Here is a 25,921-nt window from a genome sequence, read left to right as displayed (position 1 = left end):
GCAGACATAGAGAAATTCTAGATGGGCCTGGATCTATTCTAGATCTGTTCTAGATCTGTTCTAGATCTATTTCTGACCTTTTTTTCATTTGATTTATATGATTTCCTATGCTGTTGCCACACTGTTTTAATTATTGTAGCTCAATAGTAAGTATTGAAATTAGTTGATGGGATTACAGACACCTGTAATCCCAGCAACTTGGGGTTGAGGTAAAAGGATCGCAAATTCCAAGTCAGCATAAGCATAAGCAGCATAACCCTGTCTCAAATTTTTAAAAAATTAAAAAGGGCTAGGGATGTAGCTCAGTGGTAGAGAGTTTCTAGATTCAATGCCCAGTTCCACAAAAATAAAGAGCAAGAGAGAAAATCTAAAACAGTTTTCAAAATGCAGTCATCTATGGTAAGCAAACACTGAATTTCTTTTTAGGGTGATAAAAATATTCTAAAATTGATTGTGGTGATGGTTCTAAAATTCTATAAATATACTATACATTACTGAATGGAACATTCAAATGGATAAGCTGTATATAAACTATATCAATACTGTTGTTGTAAAGGTTTCAGCAAGGCATGGCAATATACTGTAATCCTAATTGCCCAGGATGTTGAGATACAAAAACCGCAAATTTGACCCCAACCTGGGTAACACATAATCCCAGCTACTCAGAAGGCCAAGTCAGGAGACTCACAAGCTCCAGGCCAACCTGAGCAATTTAGCAAAACCCTGTTTCAAAATTAAAAAAAAAAAGGACTAGACAAAGCTTTTTTATTTTTTAATATAAAAATGCTTACACAGCTTTCACTTGGAAACAAACTCTTAATTGACTGTATTACTAAGCAAAGACAAAGCTGAAGCACAAACACCCTTCTTGTTTAACATGTATTTGGAGAAAGGTCAGAAGACACTACTTGGTACTTGGTTTTTTAAAATACTAACCTTCCCTTAGGGCCTGATCGTAGAAGTGTAAACAATGTAAATGAATCCACCATTACCAGTAGTCCTATCATATCTATGTCACCTGTGGACTCTGAGATCACACACAAACCTGCCAATATACTTGGGAAGTGTTGCTATATTACAGTTACACTTGATTTCTTGGCAGGTAGGACTGAGGAGGAGTAATCTGGAACAAGTTTTACAATCCTATTTAGAAGAAAACACTAGTATTTCCTTAAGTAACAGGTTACAATAGAAAGATACTGCCTGGAAGTTAACTTTACACTTTGGGTCATCTTAAGTTTTTATGATTTACAGAGTTGTTGATTCATTTGCTTATAGTACAATCCTGCCACAAAATGTTAAAGCACAAGATAACTATTATTCCTTCAGCATCTGCATTTTTCAAGTTTTATACTCTACACATCCACAATATGTCAGCATATTACTGACTTAAAAAATACTTTAAAAATACTTTAAAAAAATAATAAATGGATAAAACTCTTCTAAAAATGCAGATGTCTGTAACTACAATAGTACTAAATGGGAAGGAGACAATGAGGGAATGAAAAAAGCGAACAGATTCCATGTGCAGGGAATGCGGTTCAAGTCTTTGGATTTAAAAACGAGTTCCCCCAGAGAAGCTGACTGTCATGGAATTTCCAGAAAATTTCCTTTGCCCCCCAAAATGGACCTGAAAAGCCTCAATCCAAACTTTTGAAAACTATAGTTATGAGATGCTATACATGACAATCAAAGCAGTCAGAGGGAGAAGGATCCATGTGTCTTCCATTTAGCTACAAGCTGTACCTCCTTGGATTTTGGTGGATTGGTAAAAAGCACTGAAATATCAGAAGTGCTTTGGAGCACAGGGGTAAAAGTACTGAGCATATTATCTGTTTAAATCAGTAACAGGACTTCATGACTAGGAACATTTTTTAAACAGTAAAATAACTCCAGAATAGATGGATCTCTAACACTGAGTATAGCAGAATTAACAAAATGAAGAAGAAGAAAAAAAAAAAAAAAAAAAAGATTTACAAGTAGACATAATAACAGAAAAATACAAGGCAGAGAATACAAAAAGATGAAGTCAATACTATAGGTTCAACAGTATTTCATGAGGCTAAAAAATCTGTTAACTTTGAAAGTCCTAGGAAAATATCACTCGTTTATAAATCATATGATCACACGTTGAATCCTTTTTCTTTCTACATACTGAAGAATCCTACAGTCAACCTTTAAGCATTCTGCATTTCTTTGTCAATCTTGTAGCTGAGTATCTTATTCCCATCAATTTTGGTGCGGGTAACTGGAAGCTGCCAGCACAAGACTTTGAATGTGGTGTCTGACATAGTTTGGTAGTTTTCACTAATTGCAGTCTGATGTTCGTTTTTTGCACTATGATTATAATAAACTCCTTGGTAGTATGGACTTCATTCGAAACAGCTACAAAATCTTGTACATCTTTATGACTAACCAACTGAACACTGCCATCTTCAAAACAGTGAACCTGAATCTTGAGCACTCTAACCACCTGAGCTCTAGGTGGTATAATAGTGAACTTCCACTCTGATGTTCAACAACCATTCCAGAAGTATTTAGGCTGAAACTGGTGGTTTTTGATACATGCATCTATAGTTTTAAAGGATAAACAGTACAGAAGTCGTTGGAATAATGATCTTTCACATAGGCTCTTAAAGCACAGTTACAGGATTCTCTCCAAGACTTCAAACCTCCATCTACTTCCTCTGGTTGAGGGTCACTTGCTTCTTTCCATAAGCGATCAAACTTAAAGGAAATTTTGTTTCTTGGATCTAAAAATCTGCTATTAACGCAGGTCACCATGCTCTGTAATTTAAGACCTAATCTTCATATCCTTCTATCTTCACAGGTGTGAACTGGTCCATGTTATATTGGGCAAATGCATGTGCTGCTTCTTCCCTGAGGAGATTGTAATTGTTGGGTAGTAGCTGGACATCATTGAATACTTCATTAAAATCCCCTGGGGGTGCATGAATGATGAATTTAGCAGCTACACGTACCTTCTCCTCATCTGACACCAGATCCTCAAAGTCAGCCACCTAGGGTTGCTCTGACCAAGCCTGGGCACTTGATGGTAGTGTGTTGCTTCCCTGGTATGTGTGAGGCTCTGGATTCAATTGCCAGTTACACACGCTAAAAATTTCATTATTATTATTATACCTAATTATTCTTCAGTTTGCATAGCTTACCAAATTTAGAGCCACCGTCTCCTTTTTTTGCAATACAGCAAATCTAACCCAGAGCTTGATGAATGCTAGACAAGTGCTGTACCGCTAAGCTACACCCCTAATCCTTTTTTAAATGGAAAACATAAAGACAAAATTAACAGTAACATATATTCTTAATTCATAAACTTTTTATACTAATAAAAGTTGGAGATCCTTGAAAGAACCACATACTTAACAGCAGTGCTCTATCTTTTGCAGCTCAGTCTCACTTCAGTTCAAATAATACAGGAACAAAACATGATAATTAAAGTTTAATTTAAAGTCTGATAACAGACATCTAAGAACAAAAAAGATGGGGAAATAGGCAACAAGAAGAGAAATGTAGGGAGAGGAGAAGGAGAGAGAGTGAAAGAACTGGAGACAGGCTAACGAATGGAGAAAAGAAAAGGCACATATGTCTGTAATCCCGGCTTGCAAGAGGCTGAGGCAGGACAATTACAAGTTTGAGCCAACATCAGCAATTCAGCATGTCCCTGAGCAACTTAGATTTTATTTCAAAATTTAAAAAAATAAAAAGAACTGGAGATGCAGCTTAGTGGTAAGGAACCCCTAGGTTCAATCCCCAGTACAAAAAAAAAAAAAAAAAGGAAAAGATCAAGAGGGTAGGGGAGAGCTGGGATTGTAGCTCAGTGGTAGAGCATTTGCCTAGGACATGTGAGGTACTGGGTTTGATTCTCAGCACTGCATATAAATAAATAAGTAAAGTTCACTGACAACTTAAAAATATTTTAAATAGAAGAGGGTAGGGTAATAAACATTGGAGTAGGAGTTCAGGAAAATGAAAACAAACACCTTAGCAAGGCCTAGGTCCTTCCATAAGAATTCATCTTTATGTTCTCATTTTTCTATTTCTTCCTATTCCCATATCATCAAATAACTATAATATGAAATTACACTCTATAAACAACTTCCCAATACAAACAATAATTCAGTATCTCAGTAAGCTATCAGTCACACTTCTACAATAATAGTTGCAATCTGGAATTTCTCAAGATACAAATTAATCTAAGAAATTATCCAATTTATAGAAAAATGACTTTGAGAATCATCACATTTCAAGTTGGAAAACAAAGTTAACACCCCTACAACTCAAACCAACAAACATATGACAAAAATTACATGTGTAATCACTATTAATAAATACTAGGCTATACTACATTCATAAAAGAAGGTTTTTTCCCCTTCTGAGATCTCTATAATGAAGGAAAAAATTCATATTTCCAAATTAAATGCTAAATATTCAAGGTAACTGATATGATCAACCATTTGCTATACACACTACCTTTTTTTTTTTTTTTTTTTGGTTCTGGATTGAACTCAAATGGCACTCAACCACTGAGTCACACCCACAGGACCTCCTATTTTATTAAATTAAAGACAAGATCCCACTAAGCTGCTTAGGACCTCAATAAATTACTAAGACTGGCCTCGAACTTGTGATACTCCTGTCTGAGCCTCCTGAATTGTTGGGATTACTGGCATGCACCATCACACCTAGCTCAGAGTAACATTTTTTAAATGGACGAGTAAAAAACTGGCAACCATGTTAACCTCCCCGTATTTTTTTCTTATTGTTATTTATCCCTGAAACTAAGAAACTGGAAACCATTTTCTCCTACCACATGTAAAATAACCTCAACTGTTAAGTCTCATTAAAAACAAAACATAAATGAAAACATTTGTTTGCATACTGCCTGTCATACAGTAAGAGTTCAATGTAAGTTGAACTGAATGTAACTTACAAAAGAATAAACCATTCTCCAAGCACTCCAACTACTACTAAACTAGTATATCTATACGAAAAGCTTAAATTTTTATTTGAACATTGACAGTATTAGAACTGTGAATTAAGACTGTGATTGTGTGAAAACTAGAGTTTACGAGACCTTACATTCAGTCAGTACTAACCTGAAAATTAGATACAAATTTCATAATCAATCACTCTACAAACTGTTTTGCCAAAGTAAGCCCTCTATTACTGGATGCTGAATGAACATCAGCATATTTGGCTAAAGGTAGAAGGCTAAAAAATAAAATCAACAGTATCCTGATTCATACTTAATTACTGGGGAACACTCAATGACCCCAGAAGAGTTTTTCTTTTTTTTTTTTTTTTTTTTTTTTTTTTTGTCTAATACCAGGGATTGAACCCAGGGCCTCACACATGCTAGGAAAGAACTATAACACTAAGCTACACCACCCAGCACTATTTATTTGTTTTTTGGTATTGGGTATTGAACCCAGAGGCACTTTACTCCTGAATCTACATCCCCAGCCCTTTTAATTTTTTTTATTTTGAGACAGGGTCTCGCTAAGTTGCTTAAGGTCACACCCAGTTGTTGAGGCTGGTCTCCAACTTGCAATCCTTTTGTCTCAACCTCCCAAATTGCTGGGATTACAGGCATGCACCACTGTGCCGCCAGTCCTTTTAATTTTATTCTGATACAGATTCTTGCTAAATTACCCAGGTTGGCCTTGCATTTGTGATCCTCCTGCCTCACTCTTTAAAAAACTAGGATTACAGCTGTATGCCAACCCATCTGGCTCAGGAAAGTCTTTTTATGCATTAATTTCTTCTTTCAATTCAGGCAGACTACTGCATATTCAGATCTTTTCTGAGCACCACTGTTTTATGGAGAACTACAAAGGAAAATTTGAATCATTAACCTGCAGAAACAAGACTATCCTGACATTTTGGAAAACAGAGGGGTATGTTTATAAGGATATGGAAACAAACTATGTAAACATATTGGTGGGATTATAGGTTGGGCTTGTGATTTTTCCTTTTGTGCTATTTGTTTTCCACAGATAGCACCCATCTATACATGTATCAACAGATCAGGATACACAAACATACTTTGTAATGACAGTGAAAAACCAGTAAGAGGGCAAAGAAAACAAACAAAAAAAGTACCTATAAAAGGACCAAAAAAGAAATATAAATGGCCAGGTGTGGTGGTACATGACTGTAATACCAGAGACTCAGAAAACTGAGGCAAGAGGACCCCAAGTTCCAGACCAGCCTCAGCAACTTAGCAAGGCTCTTAACAACTTAGAAGACCCTGTCTCAAAATAAAAAGTAAAAAGTGCTGTGGATGTAGCTCAGTGGTAAAGAACCCCTGGGTTCAATCCCCAATACCATCCCCACAGAAAAATGTATAACTAAACAAATAAAGTGAACTAAGGAAAAAAAAAAAAAAAAGGAAGAAGAATAAATCAGTGGTTCCTAGACCAGTAAAACTACCTACAAACACAAATGAATCTAGCTTACAGACTACATGGAGGTATAATAGATGTTTTGCTTTATTAATGATGCAGGATACAATTCCATGATGATGAAGGACCAACAGTTAGTTATGAATTGTCCCAAATACATAACATCACCACTCATAAAACAAAAACTATAAGAAACAAGTTGGCAGCAGTGGTGCACACCTATAATCCCAGCTACTCCACAAGTGAAGGCAGGAGGATCTCAAGTTTGAGGTCAGCCTGGCCAACTTAACAAGACCCTCTCAAAATAAAATCTAAAAAAAGGACTGGGGATATAGCTCAATGGTGGGGCACTTGAAGACCCTGAGTTTAATATGCAGTACAACGCAAAATTCTTTTAATCTTTATTTTATATTAGATGGAAAAAATAAAAGGTATAAAAAGTCAGAAGAGGGGCTGGGGTGATAGCTCAGTCGACAAAGTTCTTGCCTTGCAAGCACAAGGCCATGAGTTCGACTCCCAGCACCACAAAAAAAAAAAAAAAGTCAGAAGAGGAATCATTTCCCAGACAGAACAGTAGCACACATGGGTAGTCTCAGTTGCTTGGGAGTCTGAGGTGGGATGATCACTTAAACCCATAAATTAGAGTTTAGTTGAAGGGTACGGGAATTACTAAAATATGAAAATCTGATATAAACTAAAGCTATTATTTAAAATCTTTAAGTGATAGAAAAACTGGGTAGGTACCTAGAAAAAAGTAAAATCGGATACTCACCTCACACTCCACACCAAAATAAATTCCAGATGGATCAAAAGTATAGTAACATTATGCAACTAACCAAATGTACAGATCCTATTTTCACACTACATGAAAACTAATGGGCTAAAATAACTTTCTAAGACTTATGCCTTATAAAAAAAACTCAGAAAATTAAGGTTATTTTTAAAAGTCAAGATGGTGTAATAACCCAAGTTATTAATTATAAGACATACTCAAGACTAAGAAAAGGGCTGGGCATGATGGCACATGCATACAATCCTAGCTTCTTGGGAAGCTCAGGCAAGAGGACTGAAAGTTCAGGGCCAGCCTAGGCAACTTAGTGAGACCCTGTCCCAAAACAAAATTTTAAAAGAGGGTTGGTGATATAAGTCAGTGGTAGAGTGCTTGCCTTGTATGTTCCAGACTGAGTTAAATACTCAGTACTTTCGGGGCAGGTGTGGTGTGTGGACGACACAACAGACCACTACACAACCAAAACCAAGAAATCCAATTAGTGACTCAACACAAATATCATTTCATACAGTTCACTAAAAACTGATTAAAGTTGTTGCATCTCACTAAAATTTAAGAAGTGACAAATAGTACATACAAAGATAGGCAAATTATTGACCCATCTAGATTTTCCTTAACTCTGGGAAACTCCTCTTAATCCTCCACATACCTAGTACAGTGTCTAATCTTTAGCACACGGGCTTTTCATATTCTAATGCTCTCTCCTCTCAAATTTTCTGAAAATTTAACTGATAAGCTTAAAAACTAATCATTCTAAGTTATAATAATTTAGAAATTACATGTTAAATCTATTATTAATAACAAATTCTGGCTAATATAAATTTGGAAATACAACTAGACAAAATAATCCCCTTAAAATGAAAATAATAACAATCCCTTGTAGTTACCAATAAATATAGTCTAAAATTATAAATCCTGTGAGACTAATGAACATATGAACGGGAAGTGCTGACTAGTTAGTTAAAAGAATGGTAGCTGGGCACAAGGGCACATGCCTATAATCCCAGTTACTTGGGAGGCTGAAATAAAAGAATCACAAATTGGAGGACCATCTCAGCAAATTAGCGAGGCCCTTAGCAAGATTTATTCTGGAAAGCAAATAACAGAGCAGGATACACACTCAAAGGAAAAAGGAATTGGTACTTTCCAAGAGTTAAGATGCACTTTTGGACTATGGGTTCTTCTTTTTAAAGCAACTACACATACTGAACACAGGAAGTGCATAAGGGATGATGTCAGCCTGGTGAACTCAAATCTTTTAAATCATGATGCATGGTGGTCTAGGTTTTTCAGGATCTGATGTCATCCAGTCAACAGGTAGTTTGGAATATACCCATATCAAGTCTCCAGCAATATTTTCCCTTGGTTTAATTTAGGTATAAAGAAAATACACTGGGCTGGGGATATAGCTCAGTACATACACTGCTTGCCTGTCAAGCATAAGGCCCTGGGTTCAATCCCCAGCACAGCAGGGAAAAAAAAAGAACATATACTGTATAAGCTTGCAATATACAAAAATTAATTAACTAGACTCACAGTACTCTCAGATTCAAGGGTTTTAAGACTATTTCTGGAGGAAAAAGTTTGGGGAATAAAGGTGAGGATGTTCATGAAGCTTCCCAAATTTAAAATTATATTTTTCTTTTCCCTTCCTTGTTAGTCTCCTTTCTACCTATCTCTCCTACCTCAAAAGTTGAAGAATCATTTGTTTCATTCTCAGGGCTGGGGACACAGTTCAAGGGTAGAATGCCTACCTAGCGTATGCAAAGCCCTGGGTTCATCACCACTGCCACACACACAAAAAAGAAGTTCATTATAAACATTTCTGGGTGGTAAAATTAAGATGCTGTTTTCCTTTTTTGCACATAATAACAGCTTATTCAAGAAATTAAAACAACAAAAGCTGATTAAGATAAATGAATGTGCCCCACCTACCTTAATTTAACTGAACTGGCTAAACTGTGAAAAATACATTACTTCGATTATAAACTACCTACTTGTGCTTGTACTTGATCAGTAACCATTGAATATTCAGTATGAGAAGCTGAAGATGTAGTTCAGTGGTAGAGCCTCCAGCACCATATACACAAAAAATGATGCTAATGTAAGTACCAAATTCTGATTCAATAAACATTCCGACCTAACTACAGAGGAAAGATGAAAAAAAGGAACAGGAAATGAAGAGTACAAAAGAACAAAAATGGGCTTGGGATATAGCTTAATGGTAGACTGCTTGCCTAGCATTCAGAAGACCTAGGGTTCAATCCCTAGTATGATAGAAGGTGGGGGCATGGATGACACACTGATGCAGGGCACATGCCTTTAATTCCAGCTATTTGGGAGGCTGTCAGGAGGACTGCCAAAGTTCAAGGCCAGCCTGGGCAACTTAGTGAAAGCCTGCTTCAAAATTACAAAAAAAAAAAAAAAAAAAATCAATACTATGTATTGAACCCAAGGGCACTGAGCTACAAACCCCATTCTTCTGCTTCGTTTTGTTTAATTTTGAGACAGGGTCTCCCTAAATTGCTGAGGGTCTCACTAAATGGCTGAGGTTGGCCTCTAACTTGCAATCCTCCTGCCTCAGTCTTCCAGGTTGCTGGGTTTACAGGTGTATGCATGGCTTCAAAAAATTTGCAAATGAGCTGAGGATTTTTCACAATGGCAGAGCCCTGACCTAACATGAATGAGCCCTGGGTTAAATCCCAAGTACTAAAAAAAAAAAAAAAAAAAAATTTCAACAAACTAAGAATAAAAGGTACATTACTCAACAAAGGGCATATATAAAAAAACCTACAGTTAAAAATCACACTTTCCACTGGTCACACAGTGGCACACATCTATAGTTAAAATCACACTTTCCATTAGTCACAGCAGCACACACCTATAAACACCTATAGTGGTTTGAAGGTTGAGGCAAGAGGATCACAAGTTCAAAGCCAGCCTCAGCAGTTTAATGAGGCTCTAAGCAACTTGGTGAGACTCTATCTCTAAATAAAAGCATAAAAAGGGCTGGGGATGTTGTTCAGTGGTTATGTGCCCCTGGGTTCAATCACCAGTACCAGAGGTGGAGGGAAAAAAAAAAATCACCCTTTCCCATTAAGTTCACAGATAAGGCAAGGATGTTTATTCTCATCACTTATTTTCAACATATAATGGAAGAGCTAGTTAGTGATAAAAAATAAGACAGAAGATATTCAAATTAAAAACATAATAATAAATTATATTTATTCACAGATTACATGGCCTGTAGAACTCTAGTATAAACTACAAAAAAGTACTAGAACTAATAAATGAGTTCAACAAGATGGCAGGATATATAAAAAATACATTTTATTTTTGGTACCAGGAATTGAACTCAGGGGTAGTTGATCACTAAGCCACATCCCCAGCCCTATTTTGTATTTCAGTTAAGAGACAGGGTCTCAATGAATTGCTCAGTGCCTCCGCTTTTGCTGAGGCTGGCTTTGAACTCGCCATCCTCCTGCCTCAGTCTCCCAAGTCGCTAGGATTACAGGTATGTTTATAGTTTTCATTGTACAAAGGTTTTGTATTTAATTTTTATCCAACATATCCCCCTAAGGGTTTAATAATTTTCGGTGCTACTGTAAATGGTTATTTAAATAACAAATAACTTAAATGACCATTTACAATAGCACCAAAAAGAGAAGTTAAAGACCTAAATAAATAGATGTGTCATGCTTATAGGTGGGAACACTAAATATGTTAATATCCCCCCCCCAAAGAATCTACAGATTCAATACTCTCTAATCAAAATCCCAGCAGGCTTTTTGTAGAAATGTTCCAAGCTAATTTTAAAATTTATATGAAAATGGCAAAGGATCTGGATACTCAACAAAATCGTAAAAAATTCCCTGACTTCAAAATTTATTATACAATTTCATTTATCAAGACAATATGATACTAGTATAAAAATAAAAAGATCAATGACTAGGTGAGGTAGCAAATGCCTAAATTCCCAGCTACTCTGGAGGCTAAGAAATGACAATCACAAGATCAAGGTCAGACTGGACAACTTATAGGAATTCTGTCTCAAAATGAATAAGAAATAAGATAAAAAGAACTGAGGATGAAACTCAGTGGTAAAGCCCCTGCCTGGCATGTGAGCCCCGAGGTTGAATCCCCAGTACCAGAAGGGGTGTGGCAGGGCATGGGTGGAGATAAAGAGAACAATGAAAAAGAAAATAGTCCTCCAAGGCTGAAAATGGTGACACATGCCTATGATCCTAACGCAGGAGGCCAAGGCAGAAGGATCACAAGTTCCAGGCCAACCTCAGCAACTTAGTGAGACCCCGTCTCAAAATATAAAAGGGCTGGAGCCAGGCATGATGGCACACATCAGTAATCCCAGAAACTTGGGAGCCTAAGGCAAAAGGCTAAAGGCTAGCCTCAGCAACTTAGTGAGGCTCTGCCTCAAAAAAAATAAAAATAAAAAAAGGTTGGAGATACAGCTCAGTGGTTAAGTGTCTCTGGGTTCAATCCCAGGTACTGAGAAAAAAAAGAAAAAAAAAAGAAAAGGGCTACGGATGTAGCTCAACCATAAAGAACTCCCAGATTCAATCCCCTGTACTGGGGGGCAGGTGTGGGAGGTGGATAGAAAACAGTCCTATTATTATCAATGGAATAGAACAGAGAGCTAGATACAGAACAAAAAATTTTATATATTTTTTCCCATATGTACATAGTACACACACACACACACACACACACACACACACACACCTACCTTTTTTAGGGGGGAGGAATAGTACTGAGAATTGAATTCAGGGCCTAGCGAGTATTCTACCACTGAACTATACGCATAGCCCTTTTTATTTTTGAGACAGGGTGTTGCTAAATTGCCTAAGCTGTCCTTCAACCTGGGATCCTCCTGTCTCAAGACTCCCAGTAGCTGCAACTGCAGGCACGGGCCACCATCACCATACCCAGAAGCAATAAGACTTTTTAATTACTAGACGTCTAATAATAATGTATTTCAGAAATAGCACATAGAACGAACGTTAGAAACTCCAGGTACATTCCCCACTCTCTAAAAATGTAGAGGAAAGAACTGAAAATAAGTCAAATATTAATCTGTGAAAGCTATCCAATTAAATCCACGGGAGTTAATTACACTATTCTCTTTACTCTTTGGTATGTTTAAAAATTCCCCCAATAAAACATCCAAAAAACAGAAAAGTCTAACAGATAAGGCAACAAAAACAATAAGGAGTGTTAACTAGATCCAAGACTAAACAAACCATTTTGCATAATAAAGAATTGAGCTGACTTTTAAGCCTGATTCCTGAAAAGTACCTTCTAAACACTTGGAGTTTCCCAGGAAAACACTGCTCAAAATTGTGCCCTTTGAATCTATCATGTGTGCATGACAAACATCCAAAACTCTGAACACCAAAGCTCAGGTACCACCCCCCTAGTTATGCATACACTATTACACACTGATGTGTTAGAGTGATGGGTCCTGACTCCACAGGGAGGGGACACAGAAGCTTCATGGTTGGACCTTGAGAGCTTACAGAAGTTCTAGCAGGGGAGTGCAGTTATCATATACCCTTGACTGAAGAAGGGAAGGTCATCTTCTTCAACCAAATGCACAGCTTCAGAAGGGACCCACATGGAATGCTGAGAAAGGAAGAGGTTACCCACCTAAACAGCCAGATCAACTGAAACAATCCTGGGGATCAATGGGGTGACAGATGTCACAGCCAGTTTAGCCTCACATCCTCAGGTTTGAAATCCTCCAAGAAATCACCCTACACATCATCCCTTCTTTTAATTGGACCAAACTGGCATCCTTTCTGTCTTTTTTTTTTTTTTTGAGGGGGAGGGGATTCTGGGAATTGAATCCCAGTGGGCTTTACTATTGAGCTACATTCCCAGCCCTTTTTTAATTTTCTATTTTGAGACAAGGTCTCACTAAATGACCCAAGCTGGCCTCAATGATCTTGTGATGCTCCTATCCCAGGCTCCCAAGTACTTGGGATTACAAGTATGTGCCACTACACCTGACTCCTATTTACTATTAAAAAAAAAAAAAAAAAAAATTGTGGAGGCTAAGACAGGAGGATCCCAAGTTTAAGGCCTCAGCAATTTAGCAAGACTCTGTCTCAAAATAAAAAATAAAAACGGCTGGGGATGTGTCTCAGTGGTTAAGCACCCCTGAGTTCAATCCCTGTTACCTAAATAAATAAATAAAATCGAAATAAAAATTTTAAAGGGGACTGGGGATGTAGCTTGATGGTATAGCACTTGGTGAGAATGTGAAGTCCTGGATTCAATCCCCAGTACCAAAAAAAAAGTAAATAAATAAAAATAAAATTAATTCTAGGGCTGGGAGTGTAACTCAGTGCTAAAGTACTTGTCTAGCAAGGTTCTGGGTTGATCTCAAGCACTGTAAAAATAATAATAATTCTAATAAAGTGGGACAGAGACAGATACCAAGTTATAAAAGTAATAGGCCAGGATTAATGGTCTACACCTGTAATACCAGCTACTCAGGAATCTGACGCAAAAGGACCCTAAATTCCAGGTCAGTATGGACAATTTAGTGAGATCCTGTTTCAAAATAAAATTTTAAATAGGGCTGGGGGTCTAGAGTTGTTGCTCAGTGGTACAGTGCTTGCCTAGAATGTGTGAGGCACTGGGTGGATTCTCAGCATTATATATAAATAAGTGAATGAAATAAAAGTCTATCAACATCTAAAAAAATATTTAAAAAAAGGGAAGGCTGGGGACATAGCTCTGTTAGAGCACTTGCCTAGCACAGGTGGACAAGGCCCTTGGTTCAATCTCCAATACTGCATAAAAAAGAAAAAAAAAAAAAAAAAAGTAAATGAAGGAGCCTAAAGGTACAGCTCAGTGACAGAGCACTTGCCTAGCCTGTGTGAGGCCCTGGGTTCAACACTCATCACACCGGGGGGGGGGGGGGGGGGGGGGGGGGGGGGAACGACATAACAAAGGAAAAACGTTACTGAGAATTCCTGGATAAAATCTATTAGCTTTAGAAAATATGTCTACTGTTAGGTTACAGTAGAAAAGAAGAGGACTAGAATCCACACATTCTATCAACCACAGACAAAATACTCAACAGTCCTGCCCATCTGTAATCCAGCAATTTGGGAGATGGAAGCAGGAGGATCACAAGTTTGAGACCAGTGAAAACAACTTAGCGAGAACCTGTTTCAAAATTTAAAAAAAATAAAAAAGACTGAGGATGTAGCTCAGTTGTAAATTGTCCCTGTGTTCAATCCCTAGTACCAAAAAGGAAAACAAAATATTGAACAATGACAACAACAAATATAACTACACCTGTATCAAATGTGTTCAAAATTTTCTTATTGTCATTATTTCCTAAAGAATAAAGTATTACAACTCACCAGGCTCAGTGGCACACACCTGTAAACCCAGCAACTTGGAAGGCTGAGGCAGGAGGATTCCAAATTCAAAGAAGCCTCAGCAACTTAGCACAGTCCTAAGCTACTTAGCTAGACCCTGTTTCAAACTAAAAAATAAAAAGGGCTGCAGATGTGACTCAGTGGTTCAGCACTCCTGGGTTCAATCCCCAACACCCCCCCCCCCCAAAAAAGTTATCATCTATTTGCAGAGCATTTACATATTAAGTATTAAACACAACCTAGAGGTGATTTGAAGTATACTGGGAGAGTATGTGTAGGTTACATACAAATATTATGCCCTACTTAAGGAACTCTAGCATATAAAGATTCTGTTATCCTGGGGAAATCCTGGAACTAATGCCCCTTGGATATAAAAGGATGATTATATTAGGCTTCTAATGAAGCATATAGTTTACAGTTTTCAAAATTATATGTTTCTGAAGACTACATTGTTTTCAAAATACCATCATAGCTGGACCACGGGTGCACCCTATAATGCCAGTAACTTTGTCAGTAACTCTGGAGGCGAAGGCAAAGGGATGGCAAGAAACCAAACTTGGCAACTTAGCAAGACCCTGTCCCAAAATAAAAAGGCCTGGAGCAGAGCACAGTGCAGCACACCTGTAATCCCAATGGCCCAGGAGGCTGAGGCAGGAGGATCACAAGTGCAAAGTCAGTCTCAACAACTTTGTGAGGTCCTAAGCAACTTAGTGAAACCCTGTCTCAAAATAAAAAAAATAAAAAGGGCTAGGGATGTGACTCCGTGGTTAAGTGTCTCTGGGTTCAAGCCCCAGTATCAAAAAAATAAAAACAAAAAGGAATGAAGATATAACTTAGCGGTAAATTGGAGTTCAATCTCCACTACAAAATATATATATATATAAATACACATTATGTTATGAGCCTCATATGCTATGAACTATAATTAGGCATTACTACTTTTAAATAAATTTAAAAGATCAAAACTAGGTTTGAGGATGTAGATAAGTGGTAGAGCACTTGCCTGGCATGTGTGAGGTTAAAAGAAATCGGTTTTTAATCGGGAAAATCACTGTTCAGAGTTCTATCCATTACAATACAATCTCAGAGCAAAAGATACTCCTTAGCTGGGCAAGGTGATGCATGCCTATAATCCCAATTCCTCAGCAGACTGAGGCAGGAGGATAATAAGTTTGAGGCCAGCCTGGGCAACTTAATGGGACTCTGTCTCAAGATAAAAATTTTTTAAAGGGCTTGGAATACAGCTTAGTGGCAGACCACCCAGTACTGGCGGGGGTTGGGGGGGGGACCTACTACTTCAAAAAAGTTTATAGTACATTAATTAGGCAATATCTCATAGAAAGTCCTCAAATTAAACTTTCTAATACAGTAAACTCAGGCCAAGGCCTTTATCCCTAGAACCTCACTACTTAAAGTATGATCCTAGGACCATTGATGGTACAATCTGGAAACTGTCAAGAAACAAAATTTCAAACACACCCAGAACTAATTAATCAGAATCTACCTCTCAACAATACCTTCAGGTGATCTAGACTCACACTAAATTTGTATGTCTAGATCACACTAAATTTGTGTGTCTAGATCACAATTCTATTGATCTAGAATAGCACCATTCAACCGAGCTTTGTGATGATATAAATGTTTTATTATCCATTGTCAATGTGGCTACCATAATGCATAGGTCAGTTCTTGACATCTCAAAGTAAAACTGTGCCCCAAAATAAGTTCTTATAAGCCTCCATTACTCTAACATGTATACTTTTCCACTAAGAGTATTATCTACAGTAAAACATCTAGACCAAAAACAAATTTTTTTTTTTTTTTTGTCTGTGCTAAGGACTGAACTCAGTGTCTCATACAAGCTTGGCAAGCATTCTACCACTGATTAGAACCACCCAGTCCCCCCAGAAACTTTTTTTTAACAAAGACACAACAAAAAGTACAGCAACCTAGACACTTCTGGAATAAGCCCAATACATATCACTTAATGGATTGTACTGACTATTACAGAAGGCACATTTATTAAAGATTCTCACTTCATAATCTATAATTTGTCTAACACAGGCTCTCAAAGAAATATTTTTTTTTTCCTGGTGCTACTAGGGATAGAACACAGGAGTGCTTTATCACTGAGTTACATCTCCAAACCTTTTTATTCTGAGACAGGGTCTCCCAGTTTCTGAAGCTCTTGCCAAATCACTGAGGCTGGCCTCAAACTTGCGATCCTCCTCCTTCAACCTCCAAAGTTGCTGGGATTACAGGCATGTAACACTAAGCCCAGCTCCATTAGTAATTTTTAATTTGGGTGACATTTCACTTTGAATTCCCCCATGGAAGTGAATCATTCCTCTTATGAAGTATGACAGGAGGGATAAAGATCCATCAGGAGGAAATGTTGAAGTTACAATCCATATCCTCCCCTACCAAACTGTAGAGGGAAATGTTAACACACCCTATAGAAAGATTTATGATTAAGAAGATTCCATTCCTATCAGTGAGGGGAGAAATGAGAAGGATGTAAACCAAGATCATGATGATAAGATTCAGAGGCAACACAAGACTGGCAAAGCTAACTTCATTCTGAGTATCCCAAAAGGGTATAAAAGAAGCTGGGAATGAGTCAGGCAGTAATAACAAAGTAGGGAGCTAAAGGCAGGTAAATACTGAGCCTTAACATTCAAATCTTCAGCTTTGTTGTTCTATTTACTCATTGTCTTAGTCTGCTTTCCATTACTATAACAAAATACCTGGAGTTGGGCAATATGGAAAGAAAGCTGCACATGGTAGTGAGCACCTTAGTCTCAGCTGCTACTAAGAAGTTGAGGCAAGAGAATCACTTGAACCCAGGAGGTCAATACCAGTTTGGGCAACATAGTGGGACCCTGTTTAAAAAAAAAAAAAAAAATTATAAATATTAAAAAGAGTTTTATTTAGGTCACAGCTTTGAAGGCTGAAAGTCCAAACAGCATGACACTGACTCTGGTGAGGACCTCATGGTGGATGGCACCATAGCAGAAATGAATGCCAGAGAGAGCTAACATGGAAAGACAGGAAGCCACAGAATGGAGAGAGAACAGTCTTGTTCTTTTATGGCACCCTACTGTGTAGAAAACTAACTGATGTCCCAGAACAACTTAAATCCCTTCCAAAATCAATGTCCTAAAGACCAAATCCCCTCCCCCTCCCTCTCAGACACCCCCTTTTTTTTTTTTTTTTTTTTTTTGGTGTGGTGAGGGTACTGGGGATTGAACCTAAGGGCACTTAACCACTGAATTACATCCCCAGCCCTTTTTAATTTTGAGACAGGGTCTTGCTAAATTGCTGAGGCCTCAAACTTGGGATCCTCCTGCCTCAACCTTCTGGGTTACTGGGATTACAGGAGGACACCACTACACCCACTAGCCTCCACTTTTTAAAGGCTCCACCTCCTCTCACTTGGACACACTGCAAACCAACCTTTCAACACATGAAGCTTTGAAGGACAAACCATAATGCAAACCACAACAACCATCAAACTAATGGTAACTAAAAACCTGGTTTTATATATTTTGTATATATTTATGTGTATATAAATATATATTATATATTAATATATAACATAAATATAATATATAATTTATAATATATAAATTATATATTAATACATATTTATATGTTAATATATATTTATATATAAATATGTATAAAATACTTTTAAAATGAGGGACATTCTAAACTATGGTAGTTATGCAAGGATTCCCAAAGCTCTAAGAACATGTCTTTGACAAATGTCAAAGGTTTACTGTAAATGTCTACACAGCATTTACAATATATTTATTTATTTTTGTAGTAGTAGGAATTAAAAGGGGTGCTCTACTATTAAGCTACACCCCCAATCCTTTTTATTTTTTTTATTTTGAGACAGATTTGGCTAAATTGTCAAGGTTGGCCTGGAACTTGGGATCCTCCTTTTTCAGACTCCTGAGTCCTGGGATTACAGGCATGGACCATATGAAAAATAAAGTTCAGTAGTCTATTTTCAGAATATAGCATTTAGCCTTAAATGTAAAATTGGAATGTAAGAGCCTATTATAGCCATTTTGAGTTTCCAAACTGTATCCAATCATAACCATTTTAACTATAGCCCTTCCCTTTGCTCGCCCTGATTTTAAAATTAGCCAATCCTGTAGACTGTAACCCTGAGCTCCTCCTATCAGAGCAAGGGGCAGTACGGAGTCACAGATATATAAATATAAGCAGAATGGCCACCCAAGTGTGCTTGCTTTCCAGACTATGTTGGGTAGCACACCCTTTTACAAAGGTAAAGTTTGTCTTGCCAAGTAACTTTTGAGCACATGTCTGATTTCTTGCAGTACCCCAATATTTCTAACACACCACCATATCTAGCTTCTAGTATATTTAAGTCTAGTGGTTGTTTCATATTTCAGTGTCATGATCCTTGCTAGCATGGAACATTCCACTCCTCATAATACTTCCTAAATTCAAAGTAAGCACTGATCTTTTATTAAAAAAAAAAAAAATTGGGGCTGAGGATATAGCTCAGTTGGCAGAGTGCTTGTCTCACATGCACAAGGTCCTGGGTTCAATCCCCAGCACTGCAAAAAAAAAAAAAAAAAAAAAAAAAAAAATTAAGCTGTGTGCAGTGGGTGGCACACTCCTATAATCCTAAAATGTTGGGAGGCTGAGTTGAGGGGCAAGGGGATCCCAAGTTCAAGGTCAGCCTCAGCACCTTAGCGAGGCCCTCAAAACTATAATAAGATCCTGTCTGAAAATAAAAAATAAAAAGGACTGGGATGTAGAACAGTGGTAAAGCACCCCTATGTTCAATCCCCAGTAACAAAAAAAAAAAGTTTTTCTAACCAAAAGACATGAAGAAATAAAATACAAATCACAAATTGGGGGAGAACATTTGCAACCCATAGATGAGCAAATATCATGAATATATAAAGAACTCTTGGGCTGTGGTTTTAGCTCAGTGGTAGAGCACTTGTCCAGCATGTGTTAAGGCACTGGTTCAATTCTCAGCACCACATATAAATAAATGAATAAAATAAAGGTCTATCAACATCTAAAAAAATAAATTATATATATATAGATACATATATATATATAAAAGAACTCTTATAAGAAAAATAGAAATAGACAATAACATGAATACACACACTTCACTTCACAACAGCGCAAAAGACCAATGAACCTGTGAAGACGTGCTCAGTTTCAGGAAATACAAAACACGTCCTTTTTTTTTGGCTCTATTAGGGATTGAAACCATAGCCTCATACATGCAAGGCAACTGCTCTAGCAATGAACTACATCCCCAACCCTTTTCATTTTTTGAGACAGGATCTTGCTGAGTTGCCCAGGTTAACCTCAAACTTGCAATCCTCCTGCCTCAGCCTCCCAAGTCACTGGCATTACAGGCATGCACCTCTGCGCCCCATAACATTTTAAGCCCATCAGATAGGAATATGTAAAAGTGGGGCTGGGGTCGTGGCTCAGTAGTAGGGTACTTGCCTAGCATAGGTGAGGCACAGGGTTCGATTCTCAGCACCACATAAAAAATAAATAAATAAATAAAGGTATTGTGTCCATCTAAAACTAAAGAAAAATATTTTTAAATAAGCAAACAAATAAATAAATACAAGGTATTGTGTCCATCTACAACTAAACAAAAAATTTTTTTTAAATGTGTAAAAGTCATCAGGCATGGTGAAGCACACTCATAATTTCAACAACCTGGGAGGCTGAGGTAGGAAGACAGTTCAAGACCAGTCTCAGGAATTTAGTGAAAATAAAAAATAAAAAGGGCTAGGGGTGTAGCTCAGTGATAAAGATCCTCTGGGTTCCAACCCTGGTAACAAAAAAGAAAATATTTGGGGCTGGTGTTATGGCTCAGCAAGAGTGCTCACTTAGTGCGTGTGAGGTTCTGGGTTCAATCCTCAGTGCCACATAAAAATAAATAAATGAAAATAAAGATGTCCACCTACAACTAAAAATATTTAAAAAAAGAAAATATGTAAAAGTCCCATAATATCAAGTGTTGGGGAGGAATGAAGCTTTAAAAAAACATCACACACATTACTTACTCTTGCTTGACTCAGTAACCACAAGACTGATAATTACCATGAGCTAATTCAGTGACTCAAACACCAGTAGTGTTCCGTAAGCATTAAGTAACTGATAATGACCAATTCAGCATTTTGAGAATACATGCAAATTACTGCCAAATACAAATTTTGACTCTTAATGAACTAAGTTCAATCTGACTCACCGATACAAAAGTGATTCCAATTTAATTACTGAACCCAGGGCCATGTGCATTCTAGGCAAGCACCCAACCACTAAGCTACATCCCCAGCCCTTTAGGAAAAAAGCATAGGTAGAGAACTCTTGTCTAACATTCGTGAAGCTCTAGGTTCAATCCTCAGCACCACAAAAAGAAAAGTAAGTAAATAACAGAATTCCACTGTACTGTAACTCATTTAAAAAAAAAAAAAAATCTTATCCAGCTGATTTTGTGAAGAACAAAATATTCGGGTATTCATTTCCTCCTAGAATATTAATGACGTCATTTAAAAAATATTTTTAGTTGTAGATCGACACAATAGCTTTTTTCTTTTCTCTTTATTTATTTTTATGTGGTGCTTAGGATCAAATCCAGTGCCTTACAAGTGCTAGGTAAGCATTCTACCACTGAGCTACAACCCCAGTCCATTAATGACACAACTAAGTGACTAAAATTTCAATGAGCCATTTTCATTCCAGTTACAGTATTTCAGTGAAAAGGAGTAGTTTTAAAGGCATTACTTTGTAACCAGTTCTTATACTTTATAAGAACTGAAATGGCCCTGTGATCATTTGATGACTCATGTGCAGCATGAGCATTCAAATCAGACAGACTAGGCTGGAGTTGTAGCTCTGTGGTAAAGTGCTTGCCTGACATGTGTGACCCACTGGGTTCAATTCTCAGCACCACATATAAACAAGTAAAATAAAGGTCCACTGACAAAACATTTTTCTAAAAATAAAGACAGATCTGAATTTACACTGTATCGTTTTACAGCTATAAACTTAAGTTACTTCACTTCTCTGATCCTCAGATTCCCCAAAACATAAAAGGCATATACTATAATCAACCTACCTACCCCCCAAACTGTTACAGATTAAGTGAGATTATGTAGTGTTACTGGCTAATTTATACCCAAGATCAAGATTAGCACCTGTTACAGATTAAGTGAGATTATATAGTGTTACTGGCTAATTTATACCCAAGATCAAGATTAGCACCTTCGTTTTGTAAATCTTGTCCCTCACCTATTTTTTCTTTTCCTTTTTTTTTTTTTTTTTTTCGGGGGGGGGAGGCGGCAGGGAAGGAGCAGTGCTGGGAATCAAACCCAAGGCCTCTCAGGATAGTAAGCAAGCACTCTACCATTGAGCTACATTCCACAACCCTCAACCCCCCCCCGCCAAAAATACTTTTTCTCCCTTGGGTTGTACTGGGGATTGAACTCAAGGGCACTCTATCACTCAGCTACATCCCCAGCCCTTTTTATTTTGAGGGGCAGAGTCTCACTAAATTGCCCAGATGGGCCTCAAGTTTGGGATTCTTCTCCCTCAGCTTCCCTTGTCACTGGAATTACAGGCATACACCACTGTATCCAGCTCAAACATATTATTCTTATATTCAAGTTATTTCCATTATTACAAGAAACTGTACACTACTGGTTGGAAAAGCAAAACATTTTTCTTCTTCTAACTGAAAGTACTTTTCCCATTAGAAATTCTCAGTGACTCACTGTGTGAATACCTGCTCCCCATTATAGTGTGTACTGTCCCTTTATAATAAATCTCTTGTTCTGCTACTCATTTAACATATATATATATATATATATATATATATATAGAGAGAGAGAGAGAGAGAGAGAGAGAGAGAGAGAGAGAGAGAGATTGATTCATTCATTCATTCACTCATGATACTGGCCAATAATCCCAAAGGCTGAGGCAGGAGGATCACAAGTTGCAAGCCACTCTCAAAATTTAAAAAAAAAAAAAAAATTTTTTTTTAAAGGGCTAGCCATGTAGCTCACTGGTAAGATACACCTGGGTCCCATTATTATTTTCTATAAAAAAATCTGGAAAAAAGGATGGACCTTCAATTTCCATGCTGTGTGGGCAAGAAAACCCAAATGATTTCTAAATTTCTTTTCAGCTCAAATATTCTAAGAAAATCTTAATGTTGTAAACTAAGATTCTTAGAGAAATGCATTTCCTTTTTTATTGGTGCATTATAGTTATACATAAAAATGGGATTTATTGTTACTATTCATACATGCACCCAATACAATTTGGCCCCTATTATTCCCTAGTCTTTCTCCCCTCCCATCCTCCTGGTCCCTTTCCTCTAAGATCTCTGATTTTCACGAGACACCCCCGCACACACCTACCTTTCTTTTGCTATTTCCTCTCTAGTTTCCACATGAGAGAAAACATGACCCTTGACCTTCTGAGTTTGGCTTATTTCACTTAACATAATGGTCTCTAATGAGAAATGTATTTCTTGAGAAAGACTGTCTAAAGAAAACCGTCTGACTAATGATCAAAAAATGGTTATCTTTTTTTTCTGATTAATTTATGGGAGGACAAAGTTCATGTTGAAATATCTACATTTGAACAAACAATGCACTCAACACTATAACAAGAAAATCTGTAATACTGGTATCACAAACACAATGCATTTAACACTATAATAAGAAAATCTGTAATACTGGTATCGACACTCAAGTTATGCTAATTCAAATTATTTGAAAAGAATTTTAGTCACTGAAGGACCCTCCTTTTAAATATCTTAGTAAAGAGGATAAAAGACACACAAGATAAAGTGATATTTGCCAGTCAAAAACTGTGCAATAACAATCTTTGATGAAACTAGTCTACAGACCTAATATTATCTTACCAGGGTACTGTTACTACCCTCTTCAAAGTAAAATGAATAATATCAGACCAGGCATGGTGGTGCATGCCAGTAATCCCATTGACCCAAGAGGCTGAGGCAGGAGAATCACAAATTAAGACACAAGTCTGGCCAACAAAGCGAAACCTTGTCTCAAAATTAAATAAAAACACAAGGATAGAGGATGTACATAAAAGTTAGAATGCTCCTGGGTTCGCTCCCCAGTACTGAAAAAACAATGACATGTTACAAACATATAATATGTCATAATATGGTAATGAGTCTTAAATACTAAGAAATTCAGGACGTTTTCATATTCATATACTTTAATTTTCTTCCTTTGCTTTCACTTCTAACACTCCCCCCCCCCCCCGCAAGAGGCCATAGCAAGTTAATAAGTTATCTGCTGTGCTTTAAGAGATGCTCACTAGAGAAACATTAATTTCCCCACTTCCCACTTCCATAATTACAATGACTCATTAATGAAGCACAGAGTAGGCATTCAATAAATAAGAAACACAATGAATAGACTAGAAGCAAATATTTAATTTATAAAATTCTTGTTTTAATACAAAATTCTACTTTAATGCAAACAATGTAATTCGCCTAGACTCTGGACATTTCACATTATTTCCTATAGTTTAATATAAAGTTTTTCAGTTTAACTAGGTTGGGACATTAACTAGAAAAAGCTATCCATCCCTGAGAACTAAGTTCCTTTTCCCCCCATCAAATATAACAAAATTCAACTGAGAAACATCCATCATGTCTATCCAAATTCTCAGATACTAATAATGAGAACTGAGGAAAGAGAGAAAAGCATTACAATGTAAGATTAGCACAGAATATGTTTAGTAAGTAAATTACCAAATCTGGTTTTGCCGCACTCCGTAGTGTATAAAGACTCTAAAAATGTTAATCCAGTTTAACAGAAAATCTGTTTTTACTCCCAGCCGTACTTTTAAAACGTTAGTCTGAAAACAATTACATGTGTCAAGAACACAAAGGTCAGAGATCGCAGATATAAATCAAATATGCGAACTGTAACTTGGTTTCACAAGAAAGATTTGAGGCTGTTCCTGAGGCCCAGGTGGACTGTTGAGGTAAATGTCCACCAGCGAAGCAAACAGAAAAGATAAACATACCTGGAGAAGAGTAGATGCCAAAGATATCCCCAAAGAAAACCACTCACCCCGGGTCTGGTCTCCATTTCTCCCTAATCTCACTGCCTCACAGAGAACTAAATCTACACATTTCCAGCTCACCCTCAACTCCCCAGCGCTCAGCTTCTTTACTAAAACCTGGGTCCCCTCTCCCCTACATCCTCTATTTCCCACCGAGTTCTCCCTTCAACCCGATAGGTGTCTACTACGCCCATCTTCCTAGTAGAGTATTAATGCCTGTAATCCGAACTCATTTCCCCACATCTCTTCTGCCCTCCGCCCCTTTAACTCACGTCCCGTCACTCCGACCCTTCTCCCAGAATCCTCCCCAAGTCTCGGATCTCGGTCTAGCCCCTTCTTCCTCCCACCCCTTTACTCCAGTTCTTTTCACCCCGCAGGGTCTCCAGCCCTTTCCCCAGTTTTCCTCCTCCGTAGGTCGCTCGTACCGGCCCCCTCCCCCAACTCCGCCCCTCTTTCCTCCTCCCCCAAAGAGAGGCCCCCTCACCTGAACGCTGCTGCTGCCGCCGTCCCAAAAGCCGAAAGGTTCTGGCACCAGCCGACCTCCCAGGCTCAGTCCCCGCTAAGCTCCCGACGCCCCTAGGGCAAGTGAACGCCACCACTTCCAACTCTGCCCGCCCTGGGCCAGGCCGTAGCCACCGCCAGTACCTCGGCCGCCATGTTGAAGTCCTACTTCCCTCCTCCTTCCCTTCACCGTTCCGCCCCTTTAGGCGTCGGACGTCATGGCGCCGCGCTCCACCCGCCGGGACCAATGGGAGGAGCCGACGGTGACGTGACTAATCCCTTTTTCTAGAGCTGAGCAGTTCCTGCAACCTGGAGCTTTGAAATTGAATGGGTGAACCGTGCTGACCCAGGCAGAAAGAAAAAAGGAGGGGTCACTAAGTGGGTAAGACTCACTTCTCGGGAGCCCGAGAGCCTTGACTCGCCAAGAGTGCACAAAGACTTAGCAATGAGTCCTACTTTGAAATCAAAACGTCTAACTTATGTTCCAGAGTCAACGATCTGGTGCAAATCATACCCTCTCTGGGCCTCCTTTTCCTCTATAAAGGAATAAATTAGAAAATGACCACTAAATCTTTCTCCGAGGGCCGGGAATGTAGGTCAGTGATATAGTACTTTTCTAGCCTGAGCAAAGCCCTGGATTCAATCCCCAGTCACAAATA

General features: G+C 37.9%; 1 protein-coding gene and 1 pseudogene across 4 annotated transcripts in view; both read right to left on the bottom strand.

Moving 5' to 3' along the window:
* Positions 1-25,384, bottom strand: part of UBAP1 (ubiquitin associated protein 1) — a 58,490-nt gene extending 33,106 nt beyond the window's left edge. For 2 of the 3 annotated variants that reach the window (XM_079113260.1, XM_079113258.1), the window contains exon 1: positions 25,246-25,384. The gene's annotated coding sequence lies outside the window, so the exon portion shown is untranslated. Of the gene's footprint in view, positions 1-17,421; positions 17,510-25,245 lie in introns of all 3 variants that reach the window. The other variant, XM_079113259.1, reaches the window with a different exon arrangement.
* Positions 1,913-7,441, bottom strand: LOC306644885 (F-actin-capping protein subunit alpha-1-like; annotated as a pseudogene). Its single transcript has 2 exons — positions 7,416-7,441; positions 1,913-3,114 (listed from the first exon to the last, which is right to left on the bottom strand). The product of its transcript is annotated as an F-actin-capping protein subunit alpha-1-like (transcript).
* Positions 25,385-25,921: the final 537 nt, after the last annotated feature.

The sequence above is a fragment of the Sciurus vulgaris genome (assembly GCF_902686455.1).
Source record: "Sciurus vulgaris genome assembly, chromosome: 15".
Classification (NCBI taxonomy): domain Eukaryota; kingdom Metazoa; phylum Chordata; class Mammalia; order Rodentia; family Sciuridae; genus Sciurus; species Sciurus vulgaris.
Note: the sequence above shows the minus strand (reverse complement) of the source record. Positions and strands in the feature narration are given on the sequence as shown.